The 11,457-nt window shown below is 41.1% G+C and overlaps 1 long non-coding RNA gene across 1 annotated transcript in view; it reads right to left on the reverse strand.

Moving 5' to 3' along the window:
- LOC133042757 (uncharacterized) overlaps window positions 1-10,360 on the reverse strand; it is a 101,053-nt gene extending 90,693 nt beyond the window's left edge. Inside the window, exon 1 of the long non-coding RNA XR_009689574.1 lies at window positions 9,479-10,360. This is a non-coding gene — a long non-coding RNA (uncharacterized LOC133042757). The remainder of the gene's footprint in view (window positions 1-9,478) is intronic.
- Window positions 10,361-11,457: the final 1,097 nt, after the last annotated feature.

Consider the following 11,457-nt stretch of genomic DNA (forward strand, 5'->3'; position numbering starts at 1 on the left):
ATGAGATATTGTCCCAGTGGAAAACCTCCAGGACTTATGGGCACATTCACCAGGGCGCCTAACCTAGGCCTGGAGGTCGGGGGTGGGGGGCAGGGTCTTCCTTGGGCAAGCAGTTTGAGCTGAAATGCAAAGGATGAATAGCAGTCAGACAGATGGACCTGGAAGGTGAGACCTGGTCACAGGAAAGAAATAGCGGTGAGAAGGTTCAGGGAGGGAGAATGTTACCTGTTGGACCAAGAAGAGGGCAGAGAAACCGGGAGTGCAGAACTACATGGGGAAGATGGAAGAGATGGTGCTTAGCCTCATGGGCTGTAATAGATGGATTCTAAGGGAGACAAAATGATAATGAAGTGCTAACATTTCTTGAGTCGGATATCCTGGTCATCACCTTATATGTATCAGCTTATTATTCCCCCAGCAGCCCCAAGGTCACTATTAAATGGTGCAGCCAGAATTCAAACTCAAACTCCTGGCCCCTTCCCACTATAATGTGCCTATATAAAAGCTCTGCAGACTCCAAGGCAGTATGCCAACGTCACATATGGAGAGTTTAGACCCAGAAGGATTCATTTCTCCCTAATCTCTTTTGGATAATTCTATTTTTGAGGAAGGTGTCTCCCAAGGCCACAGAGAATGTAGGGGGGAAAAAAATGAAATCAGCTTCTGTTTAAAGAAACTTCTTTTAAAGGAACAAATGACTCTTGGTCAGGCTGTTTCTCTCTGGTCAACATCCTGGCAGGAAACTTCCAAGCACAAGAGACTTGAGAAGGAAGGAGTGTTTTCTTTGCCTCTAATTTGACTTCCTGTTTTGCTTTCCAAAATTTGCATAGATTTTCTTAAATGCTCTTAGGAAAAAGTGGGTTGTTTTTTGATCGTTTCCATGAGATGAGATTTTTGTTGGTAGAGATCAGCCATAGGAATTGCATGGGACTAGCCAGCTTGCGTTGCCTGGATGTAAACTCTGCCAGCTCCTCTCTGAAGGCTATTCTGTGCCCCTCCACCTGTTCACTTGGAAATACTCCTACCTCTGTGCTCTCACTCGGGCCCCACATCTTCCTGAGGCACGTGGTCAAGCTTATTTGTTCATATGCCTGTTGTTCTACCAACTGTCAGCTCCTTGGAGGCAGGAACTCTCTGACTCATCTGTCCATCCCAGTGCTTACCTCGTGCGTGGCACATAGCAGCCACGTCATAGATGCTTATGGAGTGAAAGAGCAAACAATGACTGCTTGACAGGTCGCAGCCTTGACGTAGTGCCTACTCTGACAAGTGCTATGCCCATGGGCTGCATGCATCGTCTCATTAAAGTCCTACAAGCCTGCTGCGCGATTTCTCTTACTCCCCACCTTTCAGATAAGGCAAACCGGGGCTCAGGAAGCTAACAGTGGTGCCAGGAGTCCAGCTCAGGTGTTCTTTCCCGTCACATCTCTTTGCCTCCTCCCCTAAAGTGCCAGATGGAGGAAGTCAGCAGCTCAGAGCATTTGCTGATCCTAGCTAGCACTGGCGAGTGTTTAGAAGCTGTCTCTTATTTTGCTTTGAGCAAACTCCAGCAGGATGAAGTCATGGAGACAATAACTGCCTTGATTTTCTGCGATCTCTCCTAGGTGAGGCAGCGTGGAGTCAGGGGAGGAAAGAGGCTGCAGGTCCACCGGGCCAGGGTTCGAATCCTGACTCTGTCACTGCCTGTGTGACTCTGGCAAGGTGTTCAACAGCTCTGCGTCTCTTACAGAGGGACAACCACACCTCCTGCCTGGGAGCGAAAAGTCCATCAGAAGTTTCAAGTAGAGGGGTCAGCGCCCTATGAGTGCTGTGTGTATATGGTAGCTGCTTTAATGTGAAGATGCGGAGAGCACTGATGTCACCGCATCGGTGGCCCTGGCTGACCCCGTCCTCTGGCTTTAGCAGACACAGGGCATCAGGTCGGCTCAGTCCCTCTGCCTGCAACACCCTCGCCCTCACTCACTCAGATGGCTTGCTCCGTCACGAGACATCTTCCCTTACCTCCTTTAACCCAGCTGCGTGGTTTGGTTGATGTTTGCTTATTTGGTGATTGAATAGTTGTTGGTTGACTTGGTTGACTGATAAGAGGGGGATCTTGGAATCTTAACATAAGCCAGGGGCTGACAAATTAGAATCTGTAGGACAAATTTATCCCTCCCTCTGTTTTCGGGTACTAAATAACAGAGGTTTTTACATTTTTAAATGGTTGAAAGCATTTTTTAAGAGAATACCATTTGGGGACTTCCCTGGGGATCCAGTGGTTAAGACTCCACACTTCCAGTACAAGAGGTGTGGGTTCAATCCCTGGGCAGGGAACTAAGATCCCACATGGCACATGGCACGGCCAAAAGAAATTTTTAAAAAGAGAAAAAAAAGATTAAAAGAATACCATTGTATTAAAATCACATAAAGTTCAAACTTCAGTGTCCATTAAGTTTTATTGGACACAGCCATGCTCCTTTGCTTACATTTTGTCTACAGCTGTTTTCTTGTTACAACAGCAGAGGTGAGTAGTTGCAACAAAGACTATATGTACCCTAAAACCTAAAATATTCCTATCTGGCCCTTCGCAAAAAAAATAAAGAAAAGTTTACCCATCTCTGGTATAAGCAAACAGCAGCAGAAATACCCTACCAGAAGAATACCCCAGCAGAAATACCTCTTCCCCTTCCCTGTCTCCACCCTATCCCCCATACAGCCTCAGGTCAGAAATCCTTTTCCATTAACAAACTGCAAATACTCCCTGAGAACTTTACAGAGTGAACACCATTCTTCACACTTTGATTTTGCTGGACAGAATCACACCTGAGCTCAGTGCAGAGGAGAGAAAAAGAAGGTAGATGTAAATAAGGAAGAGAAATAGAAAAAGAAAGGAAAGTGGGGGTGGTGAGAAGGGTAAGCAAATTTATAAAGAAATATGTTCCAAACAAGAAAATCCATAAAAAGCCAGGGAAAGAGAAAGGGTTAGCAGATATGTGTAAATTCCCCTACCTTCTCTGCAATTGACACAATCCTATCATCTCTTCTTCAACAGGTTTTGGCAAGATGGCAGCAAGAGGCAATAACATCAATTAGAGAAAATGATTAATTTAGAAACTGTTGTTGACGTAATCTGGCATTTATTCAACTAAGGAACTGACCAGCTGACAAAGACAAACTCAAAACTCCTAGTAAAATTTTGCTGTTGCAGCAAATGAGCTAAGGAGTCAGGTGTCTCTACCAGAAGTCACTGAATCCCACAAAGAAATAGTAGCAACTTCAGCAGTAAAACCTTAATGTTAAAAAATTATAATAATCAACAAGAAAACCCTATAAGGAATAATAAGACAAGGATATTATTTTTTAAAATAGAAATTAAAAAGTCTACACATTCACTTGATTAACATAATTCTTATTTTATTGATAGAAAGAAAAACCCCAGTGATGGTAACACAAAAGAAGATCTGGTTTCATCCCTGGAGCCTATGTAACTCATGGCAAGATTTCTAGACATAGACATGTGCATGCATGCATGCTAAGTCGCTTCAGTCATGTCCAAATCTTTGCAACCCTATGAACTGTAGCCCATCAGGCTCCTCTGTCAATGGGACTCTCCAGGCAAGAATACTGGAGTGGGTTGCCGTGTCCTTCTCCAGAGGATCTTCCCAACCCAGAAATTGAACCCATGTCTCTTAAATCTACCTACAGTGACAGGTAGGTTCTTTACCACTAGCGCCACATGGAAAGCCCAGGCATACACATAGGGATTGTTAGAAAACAGAATAAGTATAGCAAGGCATTTCTCCTTTTTAAGACAAAGACCAGAGATGAAGACCCTAAAAGCACAAGTGTTTGCCAAAGTCAAGTCCCAATGGGCTTTGTGTTTTTCCAAGAATGCACTTGATACAGAGGAGAGATTTAATCTAAATAGAATTCACTGAGGGATGTGGAAAGCTAAAAAATCTCATTTTCTCACCTTCAAGGAACTTGCTAGTAACAAAAGAAGATAAAAACAAGAAAGTAGAAAAGCAAAGCAGTACAAGTAAGAAGATACACGTACTCCAGCGTTTCCTGCAGCACTATTTACCATAGCCAGGACATGGGAGCAAGCAAAATGTCCGTCAACAGATGAATGGATAAAGAAAGAGTGGTACATATATCCAGTAGAATATTCAGTTCAGTTCAGTTCAGTTGCTCAGTCGTGTCTGACTCTTTGCGACCCCATGAATCGCAGCACACCAGGCCTCCCTGTCCATCACCAATTCCTGGAGTTTACTCAAACTCATGCCCATTGAGTTGATGATGCCATCCAGCCATCTCATCCTCTGTCGTCCCTTTCTCCTCCTGCCCCTAATCCCTCCCAGCATCAGGGTCTTTTCCAATGATTCAACTCTTCGCATGAGGTGGCCAAAGTAATGGAGTTTCAGCTTCAGCATCAGTCCTTCCATTGAACACCCAGGACTGATCTCCTTTAGGATGGACTGGTTGGATCTCCTTGCAGTCCAAGGGACTCTCAAGAGTCTTCTCCAACACCACAGTTCAAAAGCATCAATTTTTCGGCACTCAGCTTTCTTCACAGTCCAACTCTCACATCCATACATGACCACTGGAAAACCCATAGCCTTGACCAGACGGACTTTTGTTGGCAAAGTAATGTCTCTGCTTTTTAATATGCTATCTAGGTTGGTCATAACTTTCCTTCCAAGGAGTAAGAGTCTTTTAATTTCATGGCTGCAATCATTATTCAGCCATAAAAAAGAATGGAATAATACCATTTGCAGCAACATGACAGACCTAGAAATTGTCATGCTGAGTGAAGTAACTCAGACAAAGAAAAACAAATATCATAGGATATCACTTATATGTGGAATATAAAAAAAAATGGTACAAATGAACTTATCTACAAAACAGAAATAGAGGTGTAGAAAACAAAATTATGGTTACCAGGGAGTAAGCAGGGAAGGAGGGATAAATTGGAAGCTTGGGGTTGACATATACTTATTACTGTATATAAAATAGATAACTTATAAGCACCGACTGCATAGTACAGGGAACACCGCTCAATACTCTGTAATGGCCCATACGGGAAAAGAATCAGAGTATATATATATAAACTAATTCACTTTGCAGTATATCTGAAACTAACACAGCATTGTAAATCAACTGTACCTCAATAAAAATTATTTTTAAAAAAGGCAGTACAAGCAAAAAGATGAGTACACTGCTTACAACATTGTCCATGCCCTGATTCATTCAGTATTTGCTTGTGTTCGGGCTCTCCCAATCCGGGGGTCTTTCATCTCCCATTTAGAAGCATTTGCTCACAAGTTTATGCAGAAACTGTAAAAGGCACCCCAGTGGTTGATTTCTACCAATTAGATAGCAAAAGGGGGAAGAGGAAAATTAAACCCTTTCTAATCAGCACTTTTCCAAACTGCCAAGGTCACAAAAAAAACAAGCTAGTCGGAGAAACTGTCACAGCCATGAAAAGCTTAAGAAGCCACGACAACTAAATGTATCACCGTGTCATGGATGAGGTCCTGGAACGGAAATAGGATATTGGGTAAAAACAAAAGAAATTCAATTAAAGTATGAACTTTGATTAATAGCGTATTAATATTGATTGATGGTGACAAATCTATCACAGTAACAGAAGATGCTAATACAGAAGAAAACTGTGTGCAGGGTCTATGGGGACTCTGTGCGCCGGCTTCACAACTTTTCTGTGAATCTAAAACTGATCTAAAAAGTAAAGTTCATTTTCCCAAAGAAGGAATTATTCATTCAGTGAACATTTAGAAAATGACTCTGAGTCAGGCACTCTGCCATGCATCTCACTTGAAGCCTGGAATTCTGGTGAATTTGCATCCTCCAAACTTTCCAATTGTCTCATCGCAGGAAAGGTTAAAGGAGTCATCTGTCCCCTTGACCTTGCAATAACCAATGTCAGTGTTTTACAAAAGACAGTTAATTCACTGTGAGATTTAATGGGTGCTGCAGAGGGGAGGGTAAAAGGGGTAGTCTTTGGTTCAACAAATTTCAGAAAAATTGTTGTTTAGTCACTAAGTCGAATCTGACTCTTGTGAGACCCCATGAACTGTAGCCTGCCAGGCTCCTCCATCCATGGGATTTTCCAGGCAAGAGTACCGGAGTGGGTTACCATTTCCTTCTCCTAGATATCTTCCTGACCCAGGTATTGAACCTTTGTCTCCTTCATTGGCAGGCCAATTCTTTACTACTGAGCTATGTTGGAAGCCCTCAGAAAAATTAGATTAAAGCAAATAAATACATTTGTTTATAGAACCTCTCAGAGCCTTTATTTTGCTTATGCATATTGTAACTATCCAAAAAAAATCTATATAATGCAGCATGTCCCCAACTTATTTGACTGTGAAACTTTCTTATTGCAGAACCCTTTTGGGGACTAACTTCCTCCAGATCATGCTTTGGAAAACACTGTGCAACCTAAAAAGAAGACTAAAATAGCTGAAATCTGCTAAAAGAAAGGCTTGGTACAGTGAATTTAAAACAAACACAATGAAAATGATCTCATTAGTCATTACTGATTTTTAACTGGTTGCCTCAGGGATCTCAAGAGCCAAAAATTTTGCCAAACTAATTGCTGAAAATTTTTCGTTTTATGCTCAAGGCCTTAAACAAGAGCCTAATGGACTGTGTATCTTGTTAAATGTAACTGCATGAGCAAACTATTAACATTAGACTCAGTTGATGTCCTCCATGGCTAAACAAAAGGCATTTGTAACTCAATTCTTTGAAAAGCTACACAAATTTGAGTGGGCAATGAATATTTAGTTGAGATGAGCCAATGCCGAAATGAATAAATCCTCCCTGTTTTGGGGAACAAAGACAATTCCGTCACAAATAGCTACAGACACTCTAACATACCTTGGACAGCTAGAATCTTAAGAACTCATATATGGAAATTGTACATTCTATTCCTTGAGACATGCAACTTTCTGAATCTAAATTACATTTTAATTTAATCAGTTTGGGCAGTTGTATCTCTTCTGCAGAGATTAAAATAATAATAGGCTCAGACCTGGCAGAGTTTTCTTGCAAATTGGTTTCAAAATATAACAGATGACAGGCAATAAGACTTGAATCTTGACAACATGGGCTTTGTTATGGGATACAGATGTAGCATTTTTACCAACCTCTGACTGCTTTTAGCACAGTCCTTGAAGAATTGGAAAAATCTTGCTTGAGATGCATAAAAGTGGCAGAAAAGTAATTGTTAAGGAAACAGAAAAACTGTGGTAGTAGAATAAAGTAAGGCATCAGAATTCAGCACAAAGGGTGTGAAAGAGATGGAGGGTGAAAGAGATCAATTTGAATCCTAGGTCCATCCCGTTGAAGCTGAGTTATCTTGGGCAAGTGAATTTTGGAACTGCAGCTTCCTTATCAGAAAAACGGGAACAATAATGTCACCTTTGCACAGTTTTTGTAAATAACAGAGATAGTGTCTGCAAAGTAACTTTTACAGTCCTCAACACCTCCTATACCCTTGGTAAATGTTAATTCTAATAAGAAAGTGCTGGCTTAATCTTAAACAGCAGAGGCTTTAGCAAGGATTCAAGTGAGTACTGCAGCACCACCACAGAATAACTGGAAACCACATTTATAAGAAGCATAGGAGGGAAAAATGTTTTAGGCCAGCTAAAAATGAGTGCTGTGTGGAAAGAACAGCTTGATTTGCATCAGCAGAGGCTTTTTGGAAGGCAGGCAAGACATAAACTTTTAGCCCTTTGGCATATCTGAACTCAATTACAGTGGTTCTGCTTAAGTCAGGTTTGTCAAATGGGCTTCTCTGTACATCTCACTTCAAAACCTTCTAAAACCAGTACCTTCCTAGACTCAAACAAGAAAACTATTGGAGCCTCAAAAATGAGACAATGAAAGGGAAGCAAGAAAATGTTTACATATTCAAATCAGCAAAGCATTATCCTTTTCTTGGCTAACAGGGAAGCTTCTTCACAGCACCACTGAGATGACTCCCTCCTTCCCTGATGGCAAAGCTTATGCTTAAAGCTGCCCAAATGTAAAGACAATGATGAATAGCAGTTCCTGCAGATATAGCACCAAAGGAGAGAAAGGGTGAATTTTATGGTACATGAATTATGGTATTGAATTGTATCTCAATAAAGATGTTACTAAAAAAATATGTAGTAGTTTAAAAAAAGTAGTAGATCTGCCACAATTAAGTAAAACAGTTTTTCAATAACCATTTATATATATTGAGTGCTTATTAAGGACCAGAATTTTTCTAAGTATTATCCATGTATTAATTCATCTGACCCTTGTAATTACCCTGTAAGGTAAGCACTCTTAGCCCCCACAGATAAACTGTGGCTCGCTTCATATCACACAGTAGTAAATGGAAGCATTGGGATCCGATCTCAGGCCATCTGAATCCAGAGCCCTATTTCTTAACCAACTCACCACTTATGATCTTAACCACGATACATACTATGCCATGCTGCTTTCTTGAATACATGGAGTCCATTACTAGAACACAATTGTTTGGAATCCAATTCAAATACTACTATATATTCTAACAAAGAACTGCGGTGTAAGAGGAAGTTAACATTTAACTCCATATAGTTGTATATTTGGCAGAACTAAATAATATAATCAAGAATAATCAGCCTACAGTCAAAGCCTGGTTTGACAAAATATGAGAGGTTATAAAACAGAGCAAGTCATTACAGACGAAAACCCCTTCCTGCCCAGGCTGATAGATGTTTGTCATTCTGCCGTATGCCCGGTTAAATTTTTATCAGGAAGAAAAATGATGCAATTAGGGAAGATGATAAATTATACATCCTGTAAACATTTAGTAGCCTAAACAAAGTGATTTGGCATCAAGATAAAATAGAAATATCTTCAATAACCACTTTGATGTGTAACTGCCGTTAGAATTTCATCATATGACCAAAAGAAAAAAGGACCTTTTTTTTGGGGTTTCTATTTAGTTAGTTAGCTAATTTAGTGGGGAAAATTGAAGTCTAAAGGAGAAATGAAGGAAGATTTCAATAGCATTTATTTTTTGTCTTCACAAAATTAAAGGCTTATCATCTGTTAAATGGGACATAAAAGAATAAGGTAGTAACAGTTCATGCTTTATAGTAATGGTGACATTTCTTTGCTCTTTTGTTTTGAGATTAAGTTCAAGCATCCTGCTTGACTAACAGTCACACAGCTAATGTTTCGTGCCTTATAGGCTGCATGAAGTATAGTCTTTTCAGAGATTGATGGTGCTAAAAGTTTCCTACATACAAGGACATATTATCACTTTCATCCTGTGCCAAGGTTTCATAGGCTACTAGGACAGCAGCATGGAGTAAAAACTACATCAGAACAGGCTAGCTGGCTTGGAGGTATACCTGGATTAGAATTCACATTACAAACAAGAGCAGTATGCCGGTGAACTTCTCTCAAGGACATGGAAAAGAAGAAAATATGGCAACAAGCTACTTACTGATTGAGCTTCTTCCGTTGCTTTCTTCCAAATCTCTCTTATCCAAAACCCCAGGCTTCATCTCCAGCAAGATGCATTTCTGATGGCTTCTGACATCTGTTCTACCCTTCACCACCTCTGAGCATTAGTCCAAGCTGCCCAGATCCATGGAAAACTCGTCTTCTTTCTACTAAACCCCATTTCCCCATCACCACCGTCAACACACACACACACATGCACATTCTGTGCTTTTTCTTCTTTATCTCGCCACTGAACTCAGTTAATTCCAAGGATTTATCCTTAGCTATCTTTCTCATTCGTTTGATAATTTTGTTCAACCAAAATCCACTCATTTAGAACAAAAACTATGTGCCAAATATTTCAAAAGCAACCTTTAAATGACATTTCTTCTAAGCAGTTTTGCAACTACCATGGTGAACGTGCACACTTATATGATAACTCTGTCACACTCTCTGTCCTGGAACTAGATAGATAGAGGCTTGCTGGATATTTGTATCCTCAAGCCCTCTGCACGACTGGTAATAAATTCGAGTTAACCTAAGAAAAGACCAGTGCTGCCAAGAGCAGCTATTCTAGCTACACATCACAGCAAGAGAAAGTAAATGCACTTTGTCTCACATTTCGGAGCCATGCTGATCCAGCCGACTTTTGACTCATCCTCTTCACCCAAACAAACATGGAACATTTATCCCCAACACACAACCACATACCCCACTCAACTTCAGCCAAAAAGAGGAACACTGAAGTCCAGAAGGCTAGTTCGTTGTTTAATGTACTTCTCGTTAACTGTGAATTAAAATGACGTCTTAGAACATAGAGACAAGGAAACAGGTTTTGAGTCCCAGATCTGCCACAAATCAGCTGTGACACCCTGGGCTAGCCACAGCTTTTTGGATCTAATGTCCTCATCTTTAAGACGAAAATGCTTTCAGAGGCTTCTTGAGAGCATGAAATAAGGGGCCGCTATAAGAAAGTGCTTTGAAAATGACAGAAGTCTCCAGAAATGTTGACGAACCTCTTACTGCCATTCAAAAAACCCACAGCAAAAAAAACCTGATTCCACATTGATGACTCAGACCTTTAGTCCTTGCCGATCGGCACTAGAATTATTTAAAATGGAACTTTGCAAAAGACAATCAAAGCTGACCTTCATCGCAGTCACTCCTGCCTCAACCCCACTGCAATCGGCCTTCCTTTCTCACGCAGCTGTACCCTGCCAAGGCCGCCATGAAATTAACTGGCCAAGTCTGAGAACTTTTTCCCTTGCCCATCTACTGGTCACTTAATGCTTTCGATCAATTTTTCTTTCTCTACCTCAGAGACACAACCACAGGGTGCTTTTCCTTGGACTTCTCAGATTCACCTTCTCAAGTCTTGGTCTGCATTTTTTTTCTCCTTCCACCTCGAGCCTGTGGCAGCCTTCCATGTCTGATGGCCATTCACCTCGTAACCTGCCCACTCTCACCACACATCCTCACCCACCGTCATGGCTTCAGTGACCACTCTCTAAGCAAGTGACCCCCATTCATAGCGTCAGTCCTGATGGCCTTCTGGATGCTTCTGGATCCATGCCTGCTGGATGCTTCCACATGGATGGCCTACCAACCCCTTGACCTTGTCACGTCTAAACCAGAACTTACTCGTTCTCCCCCATACTGACTCTTCTTTCTGCTTTCTCTCTCCCTTATCCCTCATGTGGAGTTTTAATCCCTTGACTCTGGCAGTTCTTTCCAAATACCTTGGGCGTGTCCTAGTTGCTTCCTGGGCAGAGTTCCACATCTGTCTTGTCCTCAGAGTGGGCTGTCCTTATTGATAAAAGGGGGAAGTACACTTTTGATTTGTGACCTGGTGTAATTACTTACTGGCTTTTAAAATTTCTGATAAAAAAATCTTCTAGGTGACAAATTTCCACTAAGTATGTTTTTATCCATTGTCTTAGGTGCTAGATTTGAATTTATTATGATGACTGGGAGTAAAAA

Source organism: Dama dama, chromosome 21 (assembly GCF_033118175.1).
Source record: "Dama dama isolate Ldn47 chromosome 21, ASM3311817v1, whole genome shotgun sequence".
In the NCBI taxonomy this organism is placed as follows: Eukaryota; Metazoa; Chordata; class Mammalia; order Artiodactyla; family Cervidae; genus Dama; species Dama dama.